The sequence below is a fragment of the Papio anubis genome, chromosome 2 (genome assembly GCF_008728515.1).
Source record: "Papio anubis isolate 15944 chromosome 2, Panubis1.0, whole genome shotgun sequence".
Classification (NCBI taxonomy): domain Eukaryota; kingdom Metazoa; phylum Chordata; class Mammalia; order Primates; family Cercopithecidae; genus Papio; species Papio anubis.
Window position 1 is genome coordinate 50486588 of NC_044977.1, and position 22041 is coordinate 50508628.

The window sequence follows — 22041 nt, forward strand, 5'->3', positions numbered from 1 at the left end:
CCTATTAACCATATTAACCTTTCTAAAGCACCTCATCCCTCCGCTGCTCACTTAGGTTTCCTTCAGGGTTCCTGCAACATTTCAAATTGAGGAGTAAAGCTGCCTGGCATTCCGTGGCTTTCCACAGAATGAGTCTAACCTGCATTTGAGGACGACATAGGACTGCTCCCCTTTATGTACCCTTGGATGCACCAAACTGGGGGTTTCACCTCCACGGGACCCACATCTCTCACCTGAATCCCTTCTTTGATCATCTTCCCTCTGCTTAGAATGCCCTTTCCCAAACTCCTACTCACCAAAATCTTACTACATAATAATGGTATTGTGTTTACATGAAAAAGAAAAAAGCATATAGAGGTGTAAAGTAAAAATTTAGATATATAAAGTGAAAAATTTAGAGATAAAAACATTTTAAAAATCATACTAGGACTTTAGGTTCTATATCACATACCTATGCCTTCATGAAACTATTACTAATGACTCCAAACCTTCAACAAACTCCCTGGTGCTATGTGCTATGCATTACTGTAGGTGCTGGGCAAAGTACACAGTTAAGTCTGAGTCCTGCTCTTAGGAATTCAGTCTCACTAGAGACAGCAGCATAAACCAACAAATACCACGAAGTGTGATTCAGGCTCTGACGGAGGTGGGACCGCTGACAAGTCCTAATCCAGGCTGGTGGTAGGCAGCAGGAAGCATCCTAAAAAGTTATGTAGAAGGCCCTAATGCTCCTTTTATAATGCCCAAGACGCCATTTACAGCTTTTCTGGTTTCTGATTGTCTTTCATATTGTCATGAAATGTATATAAATAATGATCTTCATTATTTACATATGCCATGTTTGCAAATATGCCTATTGCTAAAATTTATTTGTAACCCCAAAATCAATGTTCATTGCCATTTCTCAGTCATTCACGAACATGCCAAGTGGTGAAAAATGTGAGTTGCCCAGTGCTCACTTTCCCAGCTGAGGTAGAATGAGGTGATGCCCGGCCTTCTTCTTCCACTCTACAAGCAATCATACTGTCAACAAGTGTCACAGTCTAGCTAGTGTCACATTTTCCATATTTTGTGCTTTTTGTTGATGATTCTGCTGTTTAAAATGGCCCCAATCATCGTGCAGAAGTGCTGTCTAGTGTACCTAAGTGCAAGAAGGCTGTGATGTACCTTATGGAGAAAATACATGTGAGAGAAACTTCACTCAGGCATGAGCTATGATGCTGTAGGCTATGGGTTCAATGTTAATGAATCAACAATATATATTAAATAAGGTATTTCTATACAGAAACATCAACAAAACAAGGTTGCATAATGATCAATTCATGAAAATGTTGTGACCCGAGGCTTGCAGGAACCTAACCCTGTCTTTCCCCTAGGAGCAGTGGCTCAGTGTTCCCTAATTCAGGGTTAGTGGCAACTTTATAGAACACAGCTACAGCAAATAAGAATTAACTGCACTTACTGTTCCTTTGAGGGTAGGATCTAACTTGCTCATCAGTTTATCTTTTGTGTGAATGCCTTTGCTACAAAATTAAATAACCTTACAGTTTAACAAAGGCAGGATCTTAAAACAAAATAATTTTACACAGCATTAACTTCACTTTATAGCTTCAAAATGACCAACAATGACTTTCACCAGCATGTTCTTCGGATTAGGGTCTGCTCCACTTTTTAGAAATTCTAAGGCACATTGTTTATGGGCTGCAAAGCTGCACAAAGCAAGGGTGTATTTCCCAGCTGATCCAAACAGTTAACATCAGGAGGATTGAGCCTGTTGAGCTAACAATTAAAGAAATGTGGCCAGGCGTGGTGGCCCATGCCTGTAATCCCAGCACTTTGGAAGGCAGAGGTGAGGATTGCTTGAGGAGTTCGAGACCAGCCTGGCCAACATGGAAAAACCCTGTCTATACTAAAAATACAAAAATTAGCCCGGCGTGGTGGTACGTGCCTATAGTCCCAGTTACTTGGGAGGCTGAGGCATGAGAATCACTTGAACCTGGGAGGCAAACGTTGCAGTGAGCAGAGATCACACCACTGTACTCCAGCCTAGGTGGCAGGGACAGACTCTGTCTCAAAAAAGAAAAAAAAAAACAGAAAGAAAAAAATGCTATGCAGTTATATATCAAAAATAGACTTTCTCTCATAATCCACGGGAAGGTGGAGCCTGAAGAACAGCCAGGCTCCTAGGCATTGTGGCTGTTAGTGCTTTCTCGCTCACTAAATCAGTCAATCTTGCCACTCTCAATGCTTGTTCTCAGATGCTCTGAGATACATCACAGGCCTGTGTCCAGGTCCCACACTTTCCTGACAGCATGCACCATGCACTGTGCCACTGCCATCCTACTCACCCCAGACATTACGATTTCACAACAGTTTACCCAAAGAGGCCTTTTCGAATGAGCTGAAATAAATTCAAAGCAAATGGTAGTGCTTCAGTCATGAATTCAGAACAAATTTAGAGTTTCATGTTTAATGAGACCGTGCAGGAATGGAAACTGGAAGGTAGGTCTTCTAAAGGGAAAAACAGTGGGTAATGCTTTGAGTCTAATGTGGTATAAATGTTCCAAAATTCTGTCCCCTCTTTGCATGTTATCTTCTAAAAGTATAGCATTCCTCTCAGAAATTCCTGCTGATCAAAGCTAGAAAAACTTAATTCCTTTATAGGGTTCTATATATTATGTCTCAATTTTCAATTGGCTTAATCTCAAAAAAATTAAGTTATCCTTGTGTTAACTATTTACCATGAAAATTCAGATTCTTATCCATCAGGTTTTCAGGGGACTTGGGCAGGTGTAAATCAGAAATTCAGAAAAAAAAAAAATCACCATTTAAAACATGTCCTGCTTCAACTATTACCATACTAAGTGTGTGTGTGCGTGTGTATGTGTGTTTAGTTATTTAAGAACTTTTGTTCTATTATATGATTTCTGGAGATTTTTGGTCCCACAATTCAACTAAATTATAAATTTAACAGTAAGTAAAACTTTCCCTAAAATATAAAGAAATAATGCTTTTTGTCTTTGGGGTTTTTTTTGTTTGTTGGTTTTACCAGGGCTGTGAGTTCTGTTGTTTTGTCTTCTACTGCTGCTGCTAAAAGTCATTCTTCAAGTTTTCTTTGTTGAGTTCTTTCTATAGCTGCAAAAGAAAAGGACATATTACTCCATTGCTAGTTAGGTTCTGATTACAAATTCATGAAAAACTTGTATAAAAATACAGTGATCATGATGAAAAAAATAAAAATGTTTTGGATTATAATTAAAATACAGTTATACTTTATTATTATTCTCATGTCCTTACATTTCAGATTGCAGAGTTCAATTTATTTCAGATTTGAAAGAATTTAAGTTTTTAATTCATAGGTCTTTAAGTATTTTATTCACCACAACACTCATCACAACCAATTATGGATTACTTTTACATACTGAAATACTATTACATATCTGCCTTGGAAAGGTAGGTAAGTGGAGTTCATACCTTCCAGAACCTTAGAATGTAAAAGTAATTAAAAAATAGCATTGATAAGAAGATGTACATGCCATATAAATACATGCATATTTATGCCAATTTACTTATAAATTGCCACATAAGAATCGACTGATTGATTGATACGGTCTTGCTCTATTGCCCAGGCTGGAGTGCCATGGTGTGATCATAGCTCACTGCAGCCTGGATCACCTGGGTTCAAGCAATCCTCCCACCTCAGCCTCCCAAGTAGCTGGGACTTCAGGTATGCACCACCTTGCGTGGTTAATAATTTTATTTTTTTTAGAGTTGAGGTCTGTGTTACCTAGGCTGCTCTCGAACCTGAAGTAGTTACAAGGTTTTTTATTATACTGATTTTTACAGATTGTTAAAGCAAACTAAATATGGCCTGAGTAGGACTCTGTACTTCTATATTTGAGTCCTTATGGATGAACAGTAACCTAGCTTAATAGTCAGACAAAATTGAAAACATAACTTAATAATATGCACTTGCAACAATAGCAGAGTGCTGGCCAATCCCAGTGGCCATACTTCAACCACCCATAGACTGCTGAATGTTCAAACTGCATTCAAATAAGGCAAACTCTGAGCTGTAACCAATCTCGCTGTTTCTGTACATCATTTCTGATTCCTGTCCTTTTTTGTCTACAAATTTCTTCTGGCCACGAGGCATCCCTGGAGTCTCTCTGAATCTGCTGTGATTCTGGGGGCTGCCTGATTCATGAATTGTTCATTGCTCAATTAAACTCCTTTAAATTTAATTCAGCTGAAGATTTTCTTCTATCAGTTGGTGTCAGAAGCGGGATCTGAAGCAGAGGTTTCAGCAACTCCCAGGAGCACTGAATGAACATGCAAGGTAGCTGCGGGACCCGCTTGTGTCCACTGATCTCTCAGAGTGGCTGGGGACCGTGGGTAGGCTCCCTCTCGGATTTCAGAGCTCCGCGGCTTTGCGTTTTGAGCTGAGTTTCTTTGAGCAAATTTCTGATCCAAACTGGGTTTGGAGTTGCAACAGAAACTGAACTGGGCTCAGGAACAGATTTGACCTGGGAATTAACTGGCGTGGATCCAGTTAGAGGCCTCTTACCTCTGACTGGGTCAAAAAGGAACTGGTAGTAACCGGATATATTGTAGGGGTTATAAAATTTGGCTTTTGAAAATTCATTGGGATTTTTGTGTTCTTACCCATTTGTTTCATTTTTCTGGTGTGTTTAGGTAGGAAAAAAAATCATTGGTTAAATTAATCAAGAGAACCTGAGAGTAAAGCCAATATTTTTGGTAAAAATGGCATCCTTAATTTCTGAAAAACTGTTCCTTCTGGCTTATACATTAGTCCTGGGAAGCAGTGAAGTTTTACAGAAATGGCAAAATCTTACTAAAGATAACTTACAGTGGAACGTTTGGAATGAACAACAATACACTGAAGTACATTTAAAAATGAGGGCTCTCGGTAAAGTCCGTTTTGGCTAAGAATGGATTTGGCACTATGGGATTCCAATTGCTCTTCTCTTTGGAATAATCTGCCTTGCACTCTTTGCTGATGGCTGTGGGTGACAAAATTAGGCACAGAGTGGTGGGACACGGGGAGCTTTTTCCTCCTTCAAAAGGGGAAACTTGAGAGCGGATGGGACTGCTGGAAAAGATCCCTTCGCTACCAAGCAGCAGCCGCCTGAACTTCTCAGTGTTGCTGCAATGGGTGGGTCTTTCTCTGGTCTCCCTGATCATTTTGCCTTCCGCGCCCTGCCACAGGCAATGCTGTTCTCTCTCTCCTTTGCCTTTCTTATCTTTTCTATTATTCAAGGCGACCATCTTGCCCAGAGACCACGTGTTGCAACTTCTGGTCAGAGGTTGGATTAACCATGATGGGGCCCAACCAGGGGCAAGTTTGAGCCTTGCCAGTTTGATATTGGGCGCTAAGCAGAGTGGCTAATGTCTATGTTTTGTCACACATATTTTGCTCTGGCCAGATGAAAAAAGGTAATTTTCCTTTATGATGCTGCTTGGCCCCCAGCACGATGGTGCAAGCTGGGTCACTGGGGCTGCTCAGGGACAGGGAATCCAGAAGCCTGGCATGCCGGCAAAAGGGTAAGAATTTATTACCAGTCAGATTTCTGGCTTCTCTCTCTCTGGCAAACGGTTGTGAAGTCTTACAGAAATGGCAAAATCTCACAGAAACAGTAAAAATCGCTGTATTTCTCTTCTGTATAGTTTTGATTAATGCGAAAAATAATTCTGAGGCTAGTCTTAAACTGATGCATTTGTGCTATGAATTTGTTTTTCTGTGTCGAAGGGTACCTTAGGATAAACTATGGGCTTAGGACTCCATCAGCTCGCTGCTCAAGACAGCCCTGCAAGCCGGTCAATAAAAAACTTTCCTACAGGTCCCTGAAACAAACAGAAAAACTGGATGGGGTCTCCATCTTGCTTTCTGTCAGTGGGAGCTTGACCTTGTAACCAGGTTGAGGCACTTTCTCTTGGTCTCCGCTTTCCAAGGAATGGGAATTTTTGGGTTTATGTCATAGTTATCTCTAAAAACTATCTTGAGTAGTTAAAAGCCTTTGCAAGCTCAAAATTAACTACTCTAGACTCCTTCTAAAAAGTACAGTGAAGACCGCCCTGTGCCGTAGCTCAGTAACTCAGGCTTTGCCCTTTCATGCTGGCAGTCCAGGTTCAATTTCCTACTTAGAAGTAAGTCCTTTCTGGTTTAATATCCGCATGACCTTGTCTAGCCTCTTCTCCATGGACTATCTTACATTTTTCTTTCTCTGAGTACCACCTGGTAGGTTACCTTTGGTAAAGTTCAAAAGCCAGAAATATCAGCCATTTGGCCTGGCTGAATTGGGTAATAAGAAATTTTAAAAGGACTTTATTAAAGAGTGCTATGGTTAAAAGTCAGCTTAATTAAAAGTAGATATTCAAGCTCTAACAGCCTGGACTCCTTGGGAAAAACAGGAGGCACCAGAGATCCATTTCCTGGCCCTGTTCTTCCAAGGACTCCACCACAAAGCCAATAACCAATTAAGAAACTTAAAAACTGGCAAATGAAAAACCTTACAACTTCTGTAGTACTCTTCTTCTGTCTGTGTAATTAAATATGTGTTGTGTGTAATATTTATCTAAAAGAGCTCTAATTAATTGGCTTAAAACAAAAATAAGTCCTTAAATCAAATATTTTGAAAGCAAAATAAAAACTATAATGCCTTTTAGTTCATGTAACTTTAGTAGTCTTTGGGAAATAAAAACAGTTTTAAAGATCATTGATAAAATAAAGACATTTTATCTAAATGATGCAGGTCAGATATTAGGTTTACTAAATGCTTTAAGGTCAATAAACTGCTTTGACTCTTAAAAATTGTTCAATTCATTTTTGAGACATTAAATTTTAAATAAGGCCTGGGGATATATGGAATTAGCCATGCCCCCTAGCTCTGCAAAGAAGGTTATAAAGAAAAGAGATTTTATATAAGAAAGGATGCTGTATGGTAAATTCTTTTCCTAAAGTAAAATGACGAGTTATTTAAAAAGAGGGATGTTTAGGGCAAGTCAGAAAATCAAAACATGACATACATGATCTGTGTAAGTCGTGAAAGAATTTATGCAAAGGAATTTATGCCAGAAATGTTACACAATTTAAAGGTGATTAAGCCTCCTAAATGATTCATAAAACGCTACTATGACTCAAATGTACAGCCTGCCTGCTTTATAGCTAGGCAAGGCCTGGGACAAGAGGAGTTAGACACTGGAAAGGGTCAGACCTTATCTGCATTTCTGTCTGGGTCCTAGGCTCCACACCTAGTACATAATTAAAATCCCTTACTTACCAAGGTTTTCACCAAAAGTAAAAGTCGTAAGAGTTAACATTGTAATATGTAATTGAGACTACTGAAAAAATAGGTTTACATGCAAGACGTGTAAGGAGAATGAAATGTTTTTTTGTAAGAGATTATAAGAAAGTATGGTAATGTAAATTTTTGCCTAGGTTAGAGGGTTAAAGGAGTGTTTTTTTGTTTTGTTTTTTTTTTGAGACGGAGTCTCTCTCTTTTGCCCAGGCTGGAGTGCAGTGGCCAGATCTCAGCTCACTACAAGCTCCGCCTCCCGGGTTCACGCCATTCTCCTGCCTCAGCCTTCCGAGTAGCTGGGACTACAGGTGCCCACCACCTCGCCCGGCTAATTTTTTTTTTGTCTTTTTTTAGTAGAGATGGGGTTTCACTGTGTTAGCCAGGATGGTCTCGATCTCCTGATCTCATGATCCGCCCGCCTCGGCCTCCCAAAGTGCTGGGATTACAGGCGTGAGCCACCGCGCCCGGCCTAAAGGAGTATTTTAAATTAAATAAGTTTGAATAAGTTGTGGAAGGTTTATAAAATTGTAAGATACAATTATATTAATTGTAAGAGGCTGGGGGGCACGGTGGCTCACACCTGTAATCCCAGCACTTTGGGAGGCCAAGGCAGGAGGATCAGGAGGTCAGGAGATTGAGACCATACTGGCCAACATGGTAAAATCCCGTCTCTACTAAAAATACAAAAAAAAATTAGCTGGATGTGGTGGCGTGTACCTGTCGTCCCAGCTACTTGGGAGGGTGAGGCAGGAGAATTGCTTGAACCCGGGAGCTGGAGGTTGCAGTGAGCCGAGATCATGCCACTGCACTCCAGCCTGGCGACAGAGCGAGACTCCATCTCAAAAAAGAAAAAGAAAAAATTAATTGTAAGAGATTCTATGCGTAAACATATTGGCTAAAGGTAAAATGGCATTGCTCAGTTTTTTCCATAAATTGGACATTGGAATAAAATCACAACAGAGTTTTCTTAGAACATTGTTCTGCTCTGAGAAAAAAATTGTAAAGGGTTACAAAACGTTTATAAAAATCTTACCTTATGGTCAAACTAATTAAAACAATAGATTTATAAAATATTATTAAAAGCTAGCTTTAACATTAAAAATACACAAATGGAAACATAAAATTTGGTTTTCTCTTTTAAAAAGGATTTTTATGTAATATTAAAAGATAAAGGTTTTTGTTTACCTTTTAAATAAAGTGCAAAAGAAATACCGCAGGGAAGGAAAGAAAGGAGACAGAGTCAGTTGGCCTCATGCTATCTTCACTGGGTCTTGTTTGAATAGCTGAGTCTCCTATCAGACTAACGTTTTTTCCTTTAAAAAATTTTTGAGTTATTTTGGCTAAATGAATGACTTATGATAACTTAAGATTCTATTTTGTAATATCTAATGTTTTAAACCTTTGGTATTTAACAAGCCTTTCAAAATCAAGTTCTAGATTATCATGCTAAATCAGCCAATTCTAAGGTTGTTTAAATATAAAATTTGAATGAACTCCATGGTCTAAGTCAAATTACCTATGATAATCCGTTATCAATGCTATGCACCTAAATTGGAGAAACATAAGTCCAATATTAAGCATGGATTCATAAAGAAGCAGGACTTAAGAACCTTAAGATTTTGTTGCTGGGGGTTCTTCATTCCATAACTCATCATGGAAAAGATAAAATGGTCCAAGTTGAATATATTGATGTGGTGACTTATAAATGGTGGAAACAGTTTAAAACCAATGTTTGGTTCCATTTTCCTGGAAAGACAATCAAAGCTTCGGTTACATTTGGTTACCTGATGGGCCATTTAAACATTTATAAAGGTATTTCATTCAATTGTCATTTTTCAATGCTTGTTATCTGGTGGTGTAGGGGCTTTCCCATGCAAGAGGGCATATGTAACAGTGAATTGTTATGCTACAGTGTGTTTTCACCTGGTGGAGAAAGCTTCTTATGGTTCACTGAGGACAATCCCTTCACAATCTAGAACCCAAGGGTTGGATCTTCTGGCAACCTCAGAGAGGGACTGTCCTTGCCATCCACCACAGCGAAACTTTGGAGCCTTGAATCTTGGGTTTATAATCTCACAACTGAGAAGGGTCCCTCCACACTCCTGGAACTGTACAGCCATTGGAACCCTTAGGGTACAGCTAACCAGGAAAGTTTCTCCCCAGAAGAAGATGGCATCCTTGATGTGAACAGCTTTTCCCAAGATTACAGATCAAAATTTCTTCTATCATGAGACTCTTTTTCTTTGAATATTTTTTCCTTGTTTATGCCTCTATTAACAACAGGAATGAAAATGGGGTCTATTTTGTGCACTTCTAGGGTATACTTTTTTTTTTTTTTTTTTTTTTTTTGAAACGGGGTTTTCCTTGTTTCCCCCGGGTTGGGGGTGTTGGCCGGATCTCAGCTCCCTGCAAGCTCCGCCTCCCGGGTTTTTACGCCATTCTCCTGCCTCAGCCTCCCGAGTAGCTGGGACTACAGGCGCCCACCACCTCGCCCGGCTAGTTTTTTGTATTTTTTAGTAGAGACGGGGTTTCACCGTGTTAGCCAGGATGGTCTCGAACTCCTGACCTCGTGATCCGCCCGTCTCGGCCTCCCAAAGTGCTGGGATTACAGGCTTGAGCCACCGCGCCCGGCCTAGGGTATACTTTTATTTGTGAAGGATTTTGCAGTCAGCCTTATACATGAATAAACTTATACTTCAATAGATAAAAGATGAAGGCCCAATGTAGGTGAGAAACTTTAGTGGTATATCTGTTGCCTCATAATCAGTTTTCCCCTTAACCCACATCATGGATTAAAGAGAACATTGCCAGGAGGCCTTCACTCTGTAAGAAGGACGTCATTTGTTAGGTCCTTTTTCCAGGGTTTAGAATAAAAGAGGCAATAATTAGAAATGTCGCCCTCACAATAGGCTCTACAGCAAATTCTACTTTAAAGGCTGTCGTTACACAACAGACTTTAAATTCTCTTGTGAAAGTTGTGCTAAGTAATAGAATTGGCTAAACAGAAAAGTACCTGTGCAGCTGCTGACACTTGTGGCCTACAGAGAAATACATCAAATGTAAATTATAAAAATTCAGTTGTAGGGGATTAGTGAAGAGACCCTCTAGTCAAGCAAGTAGACTATCTAGCACATTCTTTAATCTATTTAATTTTAGGTATTTTGGTTTATGGGGAACCTGGGTAAGAAGCATACTCCAAACTCTTGGTATTATCATTCTAATAGTCATAATAGTCTCCCCAGTGTGCTGTATTCTCTCAGAGGTTGTAAATGCTTGCCAGACATCTCTAGGACATCAAATGGTCTCTCTTCAACTGGAATGACAAAAGCTGAGAGAAATGGGTGACAATGAGGACACTGCAACTTATGAATGACATGCTGAGACCCAAAACCCAAAATGATGGCAACTGAGTGACCCTAAGTTTTGTTCACACTCTCACCTAAGTGAGAACCTGGCCAAAAGGGGGAATTTTTGAAAACAAAATTATGGGAAGCCATTATTTTGGACTGAGCTCATGTGCTAGGCCCCAACAAACCAAACCAAACTAAAATGGAGTGACTCATGCTAAAGATGACATAATCAAGCCAGGGCTTTAAGAAAACACTGATCCTAGAACAGACCAGGTTTTGTTTTTCTCTTGTAAACAGGATGTTCCAGCATAAGGTACTCTCTACTCAGTCCTTATTCTCTCCTTGCAAAACACACGATTCTGTTTCCCAGTAGGTTTCAAAATCATATAAGTACATTTACAACAGTAATAGTAACATCAATGACTGAGGTTTTGGTCAACCTCTCAAAATTGAGAAAATGATCAAAAGGGGGGAATTGTTAAAGCAAATTAAACATGGCCCGAGAAGGACTCTGTACTTCTATATTTGAGTCCTTGTGGATGAATTGTAGCCTAGCTTAATAGACAAAATTGAAAACCTAACTTAATAGTATGCACCCCTAACAATAGCAGAGTGTTGGCCAATCCCGGGGGCATACTTCAGCCGCTCATAGACTACTGAATGTTCAGACTGTGTTCAAATAAGGCAAATGCTGAGCTGTAACCAAATCCCGCCGTTTCTGACTTCCAATTCCTGTCCTTTTTTGTCTATAAATTTGTTCTGACCATGAGGCATCCCTGGAATCTCTCTGAATCTGCTGATTCTGGGGGCTGCTCAATTGGTGAATTGTTCAATGCTCAATTAAACCCCTTTAAATTTAATTCGGCTGAAGATTTTCTTCAAGAAACAAAGGAACTGAGACACCAACAGTTTCTGGAACTTAACCAAGGTCATGCAGCCAGAAGCGGAGCAGCTGGAATTTGAACTTGAGCAGGCTAGTTCCAGGGTCCATGCTCTTATCACTACGCTGCCTCTGAAATCAGACTAGCAGTAAGAGACTGGAATATGTAAGTAAGGTCTCATTTCTGCTAGATTTGAATTCTGCTTTGGCTTATCAAAAGGCTTAGTGGGCCGGGCGCGGTGGCTCACGCCTGTAATCCCTGCACTTTGAGAGGCCGAGGTGGGCGGATCACGAAGTCAGGAGATCGAGACCATCCTGGCTAACACGGTGAAACCCCGTCTCTACTAAAAATGCAAAAAGTTAGCCGGGCGTGGCAGCGGGCGCCTGTAGTCCCAACTACTCGGGAGGCTGAGGCAGGAGAAAGGCGTGAACCCGGGAGGCGGAGCTTGCAGTGAGCCGAGATCGCGCCACTGCACTCCAGCCTGCGCGGCTGAGCGAGACTCCGTCTCAAAAAAAAAGAAAAGAAAAAAAAAAGGCTTAGTGATCCCACTTAACACGCATGTACAATATGCTGTGCAAGGTTGCAAAGGAGGAACTATAAAGGTTTTTCAGGTGTTCCTGGCCAAAGTAAAGTTGTGGACAGAGAAGCAGATCAAGGAGCCAGGTGACTGGGGAAACAGATGAGCATTTATTAATAGTAATTACTATGCATTTAATGTTGAGACTACGTACACCATTGCATTTAACCTACAGGGAACACATTTATTGAATACAGAAGTTGCTGAAACTAGTTCAGCTTTGTCTTAAGAAATGACTAACTTACTATTACTATAGACCATCATCCTTTCTCCCATTTTTTTTTTTTCCACACCCAGCCACTCTACCTCAGAAGACCAAGCCTCTATGGAGCTGTCAGTGGTGTGTTCTGTTGCTAGGATTCATTATCTTCAATCTTTCCTCTCACTGGTTCTATGGCCACTGAACCGCGAGCTCTTTGAGAACAGTGACGTTGCCTATCCCGCTCGTATGTCCCTCCACTACTGCATGTATCCCCCTGAGCTGTGATTTATCCCCTTGGTCATTCTTGAAGTCAGGTACCAGTATGCCCACCAGTGGCAGGGTGAGTAAATGGTGGTGCATTCACCAGTGGTGTTCTTATCTGTCTGTGTAATCTAGGCATTTATGACAGTGTCTGGCACGATGTGTAGTTGGTCAAAATATTTATTGAATAATCAAATACTTAATCATGTTTGTTCAGATTTTAGGGAAGCAAACTAAAAGATATCCAAATGTTTCTAAGTTTTCTAGGCTCATCAATGAAAGAAAACAGACAGGAATTTGAAGTTGAAAATACTAAATTGCTCTTAGATTATGTTTCTGGACATTTCCTGTCCTGTATTTATTCAGAACACTGAAAGAAGATTGTTGATTATGCCAGATGAAAAGCAAATAGTCCATTTGGGGTGGTGAGGCTGCTGGAGAGCTGGTGATGTTCTGTTTGTTGATGTGGATGCTGTTTACAGAGATGTGCCCTGTGTTTACAGAGACTGTAAAAACAGTGAGGTAGACTTTCCTGCATATATATCTCAATAAATGTTCTTAAAGCAAATATTACAAATCCAAAAAATATTTTTCCTATGAAATTTAATATTACTTTAAACTAATTATCTTTCTCTTCAATCAGAATCAAGTTAGTAAGGATCTCAGAGGTCATAAAGTCTACCTCGGCCCTGACATGCTTACATACATGCACAGAGTAGGCTGAATAGGAGTACCCTTGAAATACAAGAAAGAAGCTGGAAGGCATAGTTCATTAGTGATAGAAAATCATTACTTTGCAATCAACATAGTAATAAATGATTAGGGCAAGTATTTTTGGAGGGTGTTTGTAGCACTTTAATTATCAAGAGAATATAAAAATGCATTCAAATAAATGAAGAAAAATGGGTAAACAAATGGACACATTATGAAGATTTCTAAGGTTCAATTAACATCTGAGAACTTCTCAACCTCTCAGTTATCAGGGAAGCCATAAGCCATTGGATCCACAAACATTAAAAAGTCTCACAATCCTGTGTCAGGAAGAATGCTGACTATCAGAAGTGCTGGGAGAAGCTCTGGAAAGAGCTTTGTAAAAAGCTCTTAAGCAGCATCCACTAATGCCAAACACCTCCATGAGCAGCAACTCCAATCCCAGCTGCGAAATGCTCAGGCTGAACTCAAACGAGAGGCAGGTGCATTCATAGCAGAGCCAGTCGTGATGGTCATACAGTGAAGACAGCAAATGCCCACCAGTGGCAGGGTGAGTAAATGGTGGTGCATTCACCAGTGGTGTAGACCAACCAGCCACTCCAGATCCACTGGGATCCACAGGACTTTGCAGACACAGGCCGCCTATAAATTCATTAATCACCTGGGGCCCGAGTCTTTTTGTCTGTAGAGCCATTCCCATCTTGGTACTGAGATGTTGTGGTGGAGACCAAGGATCCCTCGAACTGGTCCAGGGGTGGGAGGAGCTCTGCGAAGTCAGGGAATGACTGTGTCTGGCAAGAAATTGGAGCCATAAGGGCTCTGAGGTAACAAGGAGACTAGGGCTGAGTCTGGGAGTGATCGTAAGTTTGGGATTGGGCCAGGACCTGGGATTGGGCTAGGACTAAGCCTGGGCCTGGGCCTGGGCCTGGGCCTAAAATTGGAGTTGGAGCTGGAGCTGGAGCTGGAGCTGGGGCTGGGCCTGGGAGTAAGCCTGACTTGGAATCGGGCCAGGGGCTAGGATGGAGCCTGGACCTGGGATTGGGCCTTGGCTTTTGAGTGGGCCTGGAATGGGGCTGGGATTGGGCCAGGGGCTAGACCCAGGGCAGCCAAATGCCGTTCTGGGCTCTGCACCCAAAGATACTTCAGGCCTGGTGGAGGCTGAAGATCATGAGTTCCACCACTGGGAGAATTCCCAAGGGACCAGGCTGACTGGAGGCAGAGGCGGCGGCTTCAGGGAAAGGGGGCACAGTGCGAGCTCTGCGGGCTGTGGCCTGCCTGGGGCTGCCCCTGCTGCCCGGGCCGCTGCTGCTGGGGCTGCTGCTGCTGGAGCTGCTGGGGTTGCTGGGCTGACCTGCCAAGCCAGCCCGCTGCTGGGCTGCTGGAGCTGGAGCTGAGCCTCCTGCTGCTCCTGTTGGGCTGCCAGCTGCTGGGGTTGCTGGGGCTGGGCCTGCTGCTGGGGTTGGGCCTGGCTGCTGCGGCTGCTGGGGCTGCTGGGGCTGGACCTGCTGGGGCTGCTGGGGCTGCTGGGGCTGGACCTGCTGCCAGCTGCTGCTGGGGCTGCTGGTTGCTGAGCTGGAGCTTGACTCCTGGGGCTGCTGCCCTGCTGGGGCTGCTGAGCCAAGGGCGCTGGGGTTGCTGGGGCTGGGCCTGCTGCTGCGGCTGCTGGGCTGCTGGGGCTGCTGGGGCTGCTGGGGCTGCTGGGGCTGGGCCTGCTGCTGGGGTTGGACCTGCTGCTGGGGCTGCTGGGGCTGCTGGGGCTGGACCTGCTGCTGGGGCTGCTGCTGCTGAGGATGCTGCTGGAACTGCTGGAGCTGCTGCTGACCAAACTGGGCCTCCCGAGCGTCATTCAAGGACCTTGAACCACACCTGCACTTGGTACTCCCCGAGGTTGGAGACTCCGCTAACTTTGCTCTCAAAATGCAGCCTGGGTACGGCTCCTTCTTAAAGTGATTTTCTAGCACTTCCTGCTGTTTCCAGTTGTAGACTGTGCGGTCTTGCCGCTGTCTCTTTGGAAGGCCTGGGGACGGTGGAAGGCCTCGGGGATGCCTAGGGTCTTGCATCCTGGGTCCTGCTCTGTTCCTGAACATAATTAGAACAAATATTATCAATGAATGCTGAAACTACTGACTAGAAGTTTATTGGTAAACAGGATATTGACATTGTCTCAACTTTTCTTCCCACACATTTATTCATTACAAAGGGAAAAGATGCCTTACAGTACACCACAAAGTGATCAGAGCTCACATCACCAATAAAACAGACATTACGTGCTCCCTAATGTGTTACACTAGTATGGGATACGACTTCACCTACATAATATTCCTGCCAGACATACATATCCTGAACCTAATCATATGAAGAGAGAAAAAACAAAATCAAGGGACATTCTACAAACAATTCCACAATTGCTTTCCTCTTAAAAAATGTCAGTATTGTCTGGGTGTGGTGGTTCATGCCGGTAATCTCAACACTTTGGGAGGCCAAGGTATGCGAATCACTTGAGGCCAGGAGTTCAAGACTAGTCTGGGGAACATAGTGAAACTCTGTCTCATAAAATAAAATAAATAAATAAAATAACATAACATAAAATAACATGACATAAAATAACCTAACATAACATAACATAAAATAAAATAAGCGAGGTGTGGTGCCACATATTTGTAGTCCCAGCTACTTGGGAGGCAGAGGCAGAAGGACTGCTTGAGCCCAGGTGGTTGAAGCTACAGTAAGCTATGATCACACCACTGCACCACTGTACTCTAGCCTGGGCAACAGGGCAAGACTCTGTCTCTAAAATAAATAAATTAATTAAAATTAAAATTAAAATAAATGACAGTATCAAGAAAAACAAAAACAAAGGCTGAAGAATTGTTTCAGATAAAAAGAGACTAAAGAGATGATTAAATACAATGTGGGATTCTGAATTAGATCCTAGATAGAAGGAAAAATTTACAAGGAACATTATTTGGACAACTGGCTAAATTTGTATACAAAATGTATATTATATAATATTAATGTTAATTTCCTGAAATTGATTATTGTGATTATGTAAGAAAATAATCCTTGTTTTGTTCTTAAAAGATCTAAAACTTTTCTTTTTTTCTTTTTCTTGAGTCAGTTTCACTCTATTACCCAGGCTGGAGTGCAGTGGTGTGATCTCAGCTCACTGCACCTCCAACTCCTGGGTTCAAGCTATTCTCATGCCTTAGCCTCCCGAGTAGTTGGGACTACAGGCACATGCCACCATGCCTGGCCTGGCTAATTTTTGTATTTTTAGCAGAGATGAGGTTTTGCCATGTTGGCCAGGCTGGTCTCAAACTCCTGACCTCAAGTGATCCACCTGCTTCGGCCTCCCAAAATGCTGAGATTACAGGCGTGAGCCACCACACCCAGCTAGATCTGAAGTATTTAGGGGTAAAGCATCACTATATCTGCAAATTATTCTCAAATAGCTCAACAAAAAATTAAAAGTAAATAAATAACATCAAATAATATGTAAAAGTCTAAACCAGATGTGGCAAAATGTCAATATTTGACAAATGTAAGTGAAGGACATACAAGTGTGTATTATTCTTGAAACTTTCCCATAGGTTAGAAATTTTTCAAAATAAAAAGACAAATGAGATATAGAAGAAGAAAATATCTTACAAGTAACAGTCTATACTTTCCCCAAATACCTCCAATCTTAAGAAACTTACTGCATCTTTCAAGGCAACCCAAGCCATTATTACAATACACTGGACCCAAGGACAAACGCCCTGCTACTCCATCACCTGGGCCATCAAGTGGCCCTGGTTCTGCCGCAAATAAAATCATCCCTCCTCCCAAATAACAGCTCCTTAGGTACTTGAGTATGATTTCATTGTGCCTAGCTATTTCTTTGTTTTTGGGGTCAAACATTTCCTGTCTCTTTGTACATTATCCTGTGACATGGTTTCTGGTATACCTATGGTCTTGGTGAGTTCAATGCACTTCCTGTAGTCTGCCAATAACAGATTTAACACTATCCAGAAATGATATTATATGTGGATAAAGTGATCTCATTAGAGCAGAATCACTCAATTAAGTCTCTATTTCTATTTCCCAGGCTAGGACCACATCAACTGACAAATCATATTACTTCTAAAGTCAACTAGATCTTCGTCCTTGTACAGTTTGGATTTTGAAAGTGCCTTAGAGCATGTCTTGATGATTGCCCTTATTAAATGTCAACTTGTCAGGTTAACCTTACATTCCAGTCTGTCAAGAAAACCTCAGTTCTGAGTTCTCATCGTGTTGCAATTAAAATGATGGGACATGATCAAAGACAGTACCTCATCCTCCCTCACAAATCATTAAAAGGCAGGAACCACAGCTAATATGTTCTACATGTCCCCACATTCCATAAAACAGTGTCTAATAGAAGACATTATATGTTGATTTGCTTGTTTACTGATAAGGAGGGTTCATTTTAAATGTAGAAGCAAGTTGAGACACTGATCTAAAGATGCCTGACAAGTAGACGTTGTTTTTGTAACTACAGAATAAGTGAGAATATTTTAGTTCTCAAGGCAATTGGAAAGTAATAAAGAGCAGGATCTTGGTTTTCCTTTAGATAAAAATACTAAAAACTAAAATTAAGAAATCAAAATCCTTTAAATACAAAATTATATTGCCTTTCTCTGAATTTCAAAGGAAAGAAACAAAGGATATGTATGAAATTGCAACTTTAATTCAATATCTTTACTCACAGTATAGAAATAAAAAACCTTTTCTTTTCAACATTAGGAATACTACTGAAAAATAATTATAGCAAAGCCCTGGTCATTCAAAGAAAGATTCTATTGCATGAGAGTTTCTAAATGTAAGCATCCAAACATTTTTCTTTTAAACAACGTTAGAGAAATTTGAGTTATTGCAGACTCATGTCTTCCTAAATCCAATTTAGTCTTTCACATCCATAACAATGAAGCTGATCCATCAAGAAATTACTGCTTCCTGCTATACTACAACGAAGTCCTCAAGAAAACGGAGCCATCCAGGGCTGTCCTACCCAACACCAAATAACTCCCATAGCTGCCCCTCTTATAGTTTCTCTGTCCTGCCCTTCCATCTTCATCAGCCTATCAGCCATTTTCCTTCATGTCTCTAATTTTCTACTTTTAATTTTGTTGAGTATTTGGAAAACCTTTTTTTTCTTTTTTATTTTTATTTTTATTTTTTTTTTTGAGACAGGGTCTTGCTCTGTTGCCTGGGCTGGAGTACAGTAGCGCGATTATGGCTCACTGCAGTCTCAAACTTCTAGGCTCAAATGATCCTCCTGCCTCAGTCTCCTGAGTAGCTGGGACTACAGACACATCACCACACCCAGCTAATTTAAAAACATTAAAAAAATTTTTTTTGTAGAGATGAGTGTTTTGCCATGTTGTCCAGGCTAGTCTCAAACACCTGGCCTCAAACAATCCTCCCTTCTTGGCCTCCTAAAGTACTGGGGTTACAGGTGGGAGCCACCATGCCCAGCCTGAAAAATAATTTTTTATTTTTTTGAGACAGTCTCACTCTATTGCACAGGCTGGAGTGCAGTGGCACGAGCTCAGCTTACTGCAGCCTCCACCTCCCAGGTTTAAGCAATTCTCCTGCCTCAGCCTCCTGAGTGACTGGAATTACAGACAGCTGCCACCATGCCCGGCTAATTTTTGTATTTTTGATAGAGACAGGGTTTCACCATGTTGACCAGGTTGGTCTTGAACTCCTGACCTCAAGTGATCTCCCACCTCAGCCTCCCAAAGTGCTGTGATCACAGGCGTGAGCCACTGTGCCCAGCCTGAAAAATAGATTTTTAAAACTTGCCATAATCTTGTATAAATTAAGAGCTCAAAAGTTTTAAATAAAAAAACCGTCATACAGATAGCTATATCACTAATCAGTAACTCCCAAATGACATTATCATTAGTGCATTCGCTGGCTGTCCTCTATTTTGGTATCTCAGATGCCATTTTTAGTCATATTCTGAATGTTGGTTATAGTGAAAGTAAATGCTATTTATGTTAAGATCCATTTTTATCTTAAAGCATGATTTCTTCATTGTGAGCAATTTCTTTTGCTGTCTACTCCCATTAACAACAGTAGTATGAGCATTATATTCTAAGAGAAGTATTCCCAACTTCTAAAACACAGAGAAATTAATTTTAGCTATTATTAAGACTTAATTGCATTTAAGCCTTTTTGCAAATTATTAATTACTACCATCTCCACAACAGGAAAAAATACCATGTAAGAATCTTTATATCACATCTCTTGACTTGTACCCAGAATATATAAAGCACTTTTACAACTCAACAATAAAAAGACAACCCAATCAGAAACGTGCAAAGATGGCTGGGCACGATGGCTCATGCCTGTAATCCCAGCACTTTGGGAGGCCGAGGAGAGTGGATCACTTGAGGTCGGAGTTCAAGATCAGACTGACCAACATGGTGAAACCCTGTCTCTACTGAGAGTACAAAATTAGCTGGGAATAGTGGTATATGCCTGTAATCCCAGCTACTTGGGAGGCTGAGGCATAAGAATCATTTGAACCCAGGAGGCAGAGGTTGCAGTGAGCTGAGATAGTGCCATTGCACTGCTGCCTGGGTGACAGAGTAAGACTCTGTCTCAAAAAATTAAATTAAATTAAAAAAGTAAAAAACGGGCAAAGACAACAATGAACAATCCCAAAAGGAAACAAAAACAATTATCTTTACAATTGCATCAAAAAGAATGAAATGCTTAGGAATAAACTTAACCACAAAGGCAAAAGACTTGTGCACAAAAGACTTTCTACACAAAACACTGCTGAAAGTAAAGACATAAATAAACGAGAAAACATCCCATGATCGTAAATGGAAAGACTTAATATTGTTAGGAGCAGAACACTACTTAAAGTGATTTACAGATTTGATACAATCCCTATCAAATCCCAGTGACCTTTTTAATATATTTTTATTTTTTTCTTTTTTTAAAAAAATAGGTGGATGGATTCATTCATTCATTCATTCATTCATTCATTTTTTGAGATGGTGTCTCACTCTGTTGCCCAGGCTGGAGTACAGTGGCACGGTCTCGGCTCACTGCAACCTCCGGCTCCTGGGTTCAAGCGATTCTCCTGCCCCAGCCTCCCAAGTAGCTGGGATTACAGGTGTGCACCACCACACCCAGCTAATTGTTTGCATCTTTAGTAGAGAGGGGGTTTCACCATGTTGGCCGGGCTGGTCTCAAACTCCTGACCTCGTGATCCAACCACCTCAGCCTCCCAAAGTGCTGGGATGACAGGTGTGAGTCACTGAGCCTGGCCCCAGTGACCTTTTTTTTAAAACAGAAACAGAAAATCTGAGCAGATCTTCATGGTAGATGGCAGGCAGGACTAGATTGCAGCTCCAGAACAACTGCAAAAACAAACCAGGAATCCCGAGAGGACCCACAGACCCTCTGGAGGAAGTGGATTGCTCCTGCAGGACCCAGGAGACACCCCAAACATTATGAGGGCCTAAACTGAAGAAGTGGGAAAGGGAGATCCTCCGCTCCCGAACACACACCCCCACTGAGGAAACTGAAGGTCTAGTTTGTGGGAGAAGCTTCCCACCTTACCTGGAGCTGAGTCAATTTAGAGAAATGAGTGAAATACAGGGGTAGAGGAAGCAGCAGGAAAGGCTCTGGGAGCTTGCTGGGTCCCTAAGCAGGGCATTCCTGCCTGGCACCACAGAGATCCTTCAGCGGGGCGGCCAGAGGTGTGTGGAAAATGCCACAGGGAGAAGAAAATCTCCAACTGAAATTTGTAACAAGTTGAACTGGGCAAGAAGCCTCCTGGCCAGAACTCAGGGGACAGTGTGAACCCAGCAGGCAGACTCTAAAGGTGGGGAGAAAAACCAAAGCCCTTTTCTTTCCCAGCTGGGAGGTGGGTAGCCTGAGGCAAGTGCTCAAGCCCTGCTCAGCCACTGCCTGGAAACAGACTCGTTGCTGTTAGGAGGGGGCACAGTGGGAGTGAGACTGGCCGTTCAAGATTGTGTGGGAGTTGTGTGAGGCCTGTGACTGCTGGTTTTCCCCCCACTTCCCTGACAACCTGTATGACTCAGCAGAGGCTGCCATAATTCTCCTAGGTACACAACTCCAGTGACCTGAGAACCTCACTCCCATCCCCCACAGCAGCCACAGCAAGATCCACCCAAGGAGAGTCTGAGCTCAGACACGCCTAGCCCTGCCCCCACCTGATGGGCCTTCCCTAACCACCCTGGTAGCTGAAGACAAAGGGCATATTCTCATGGGAGGTCTAGAGCCCCACCCACTGCCGGTTTTCTCCATACTACCACAGCTGATGCTCTCTGGAAAGCACCACCTCCTGGCAGGAGGCCAACTGGCACAAAAATAGAACATTAAACCACCAAAGTGAAGAACTCTCACAGAGTCCATTTCACCCCCTGCCACCTCCACCAGAACAGGTGCTGGTATCCATGGCTGAGAGACCCATAGACGGTTCACATCACAGGACTCTGTGCAGACAACCCCCAGTACCAGACTGGAGCCTGGTAGACTTGCTGGATGGCTAGACCCAGAAGAGCTTGGCTCTCAGGAAGCCACATCCCTAGGAAAAGGGGGAAGAGTACTACATCAAGAGAACACCCCATGGGACAGAAGAATCTGAAAAACAGCCTTCAGCCCTAGACCTTCCCTCTGACAGAGCCTACCCAGATGAGAAGGAACAAGAAAACTAACTCTGGCAATATGA

The 22041-nt window shown here is 42.0% G+C and overlaps 1 long non-coding RNA gene across 1 annotated transcript; it reads right to left on the minus strand.

The window, feature by feature from the left end:
• Positions 1 to 2040: 2040 nt before the first annotated feature.
• LOC103875901 lies at positions 2041 to 21433 on the minus strand. The gene is made up of 3 exons (XR_004182089.1): positions 20907 to 21433; positions 15168 to 15380; positions 2041 to 3135 (listed from the first exon to the last, which is right to left on the minus strand). It is a non-coding gene; the product is annotated as an uncharacterized LOC103875901 (long non-coding RNA).
• Between the last annotated feature and the right edge of the window lie 608 nt (positions 21434 to 22041).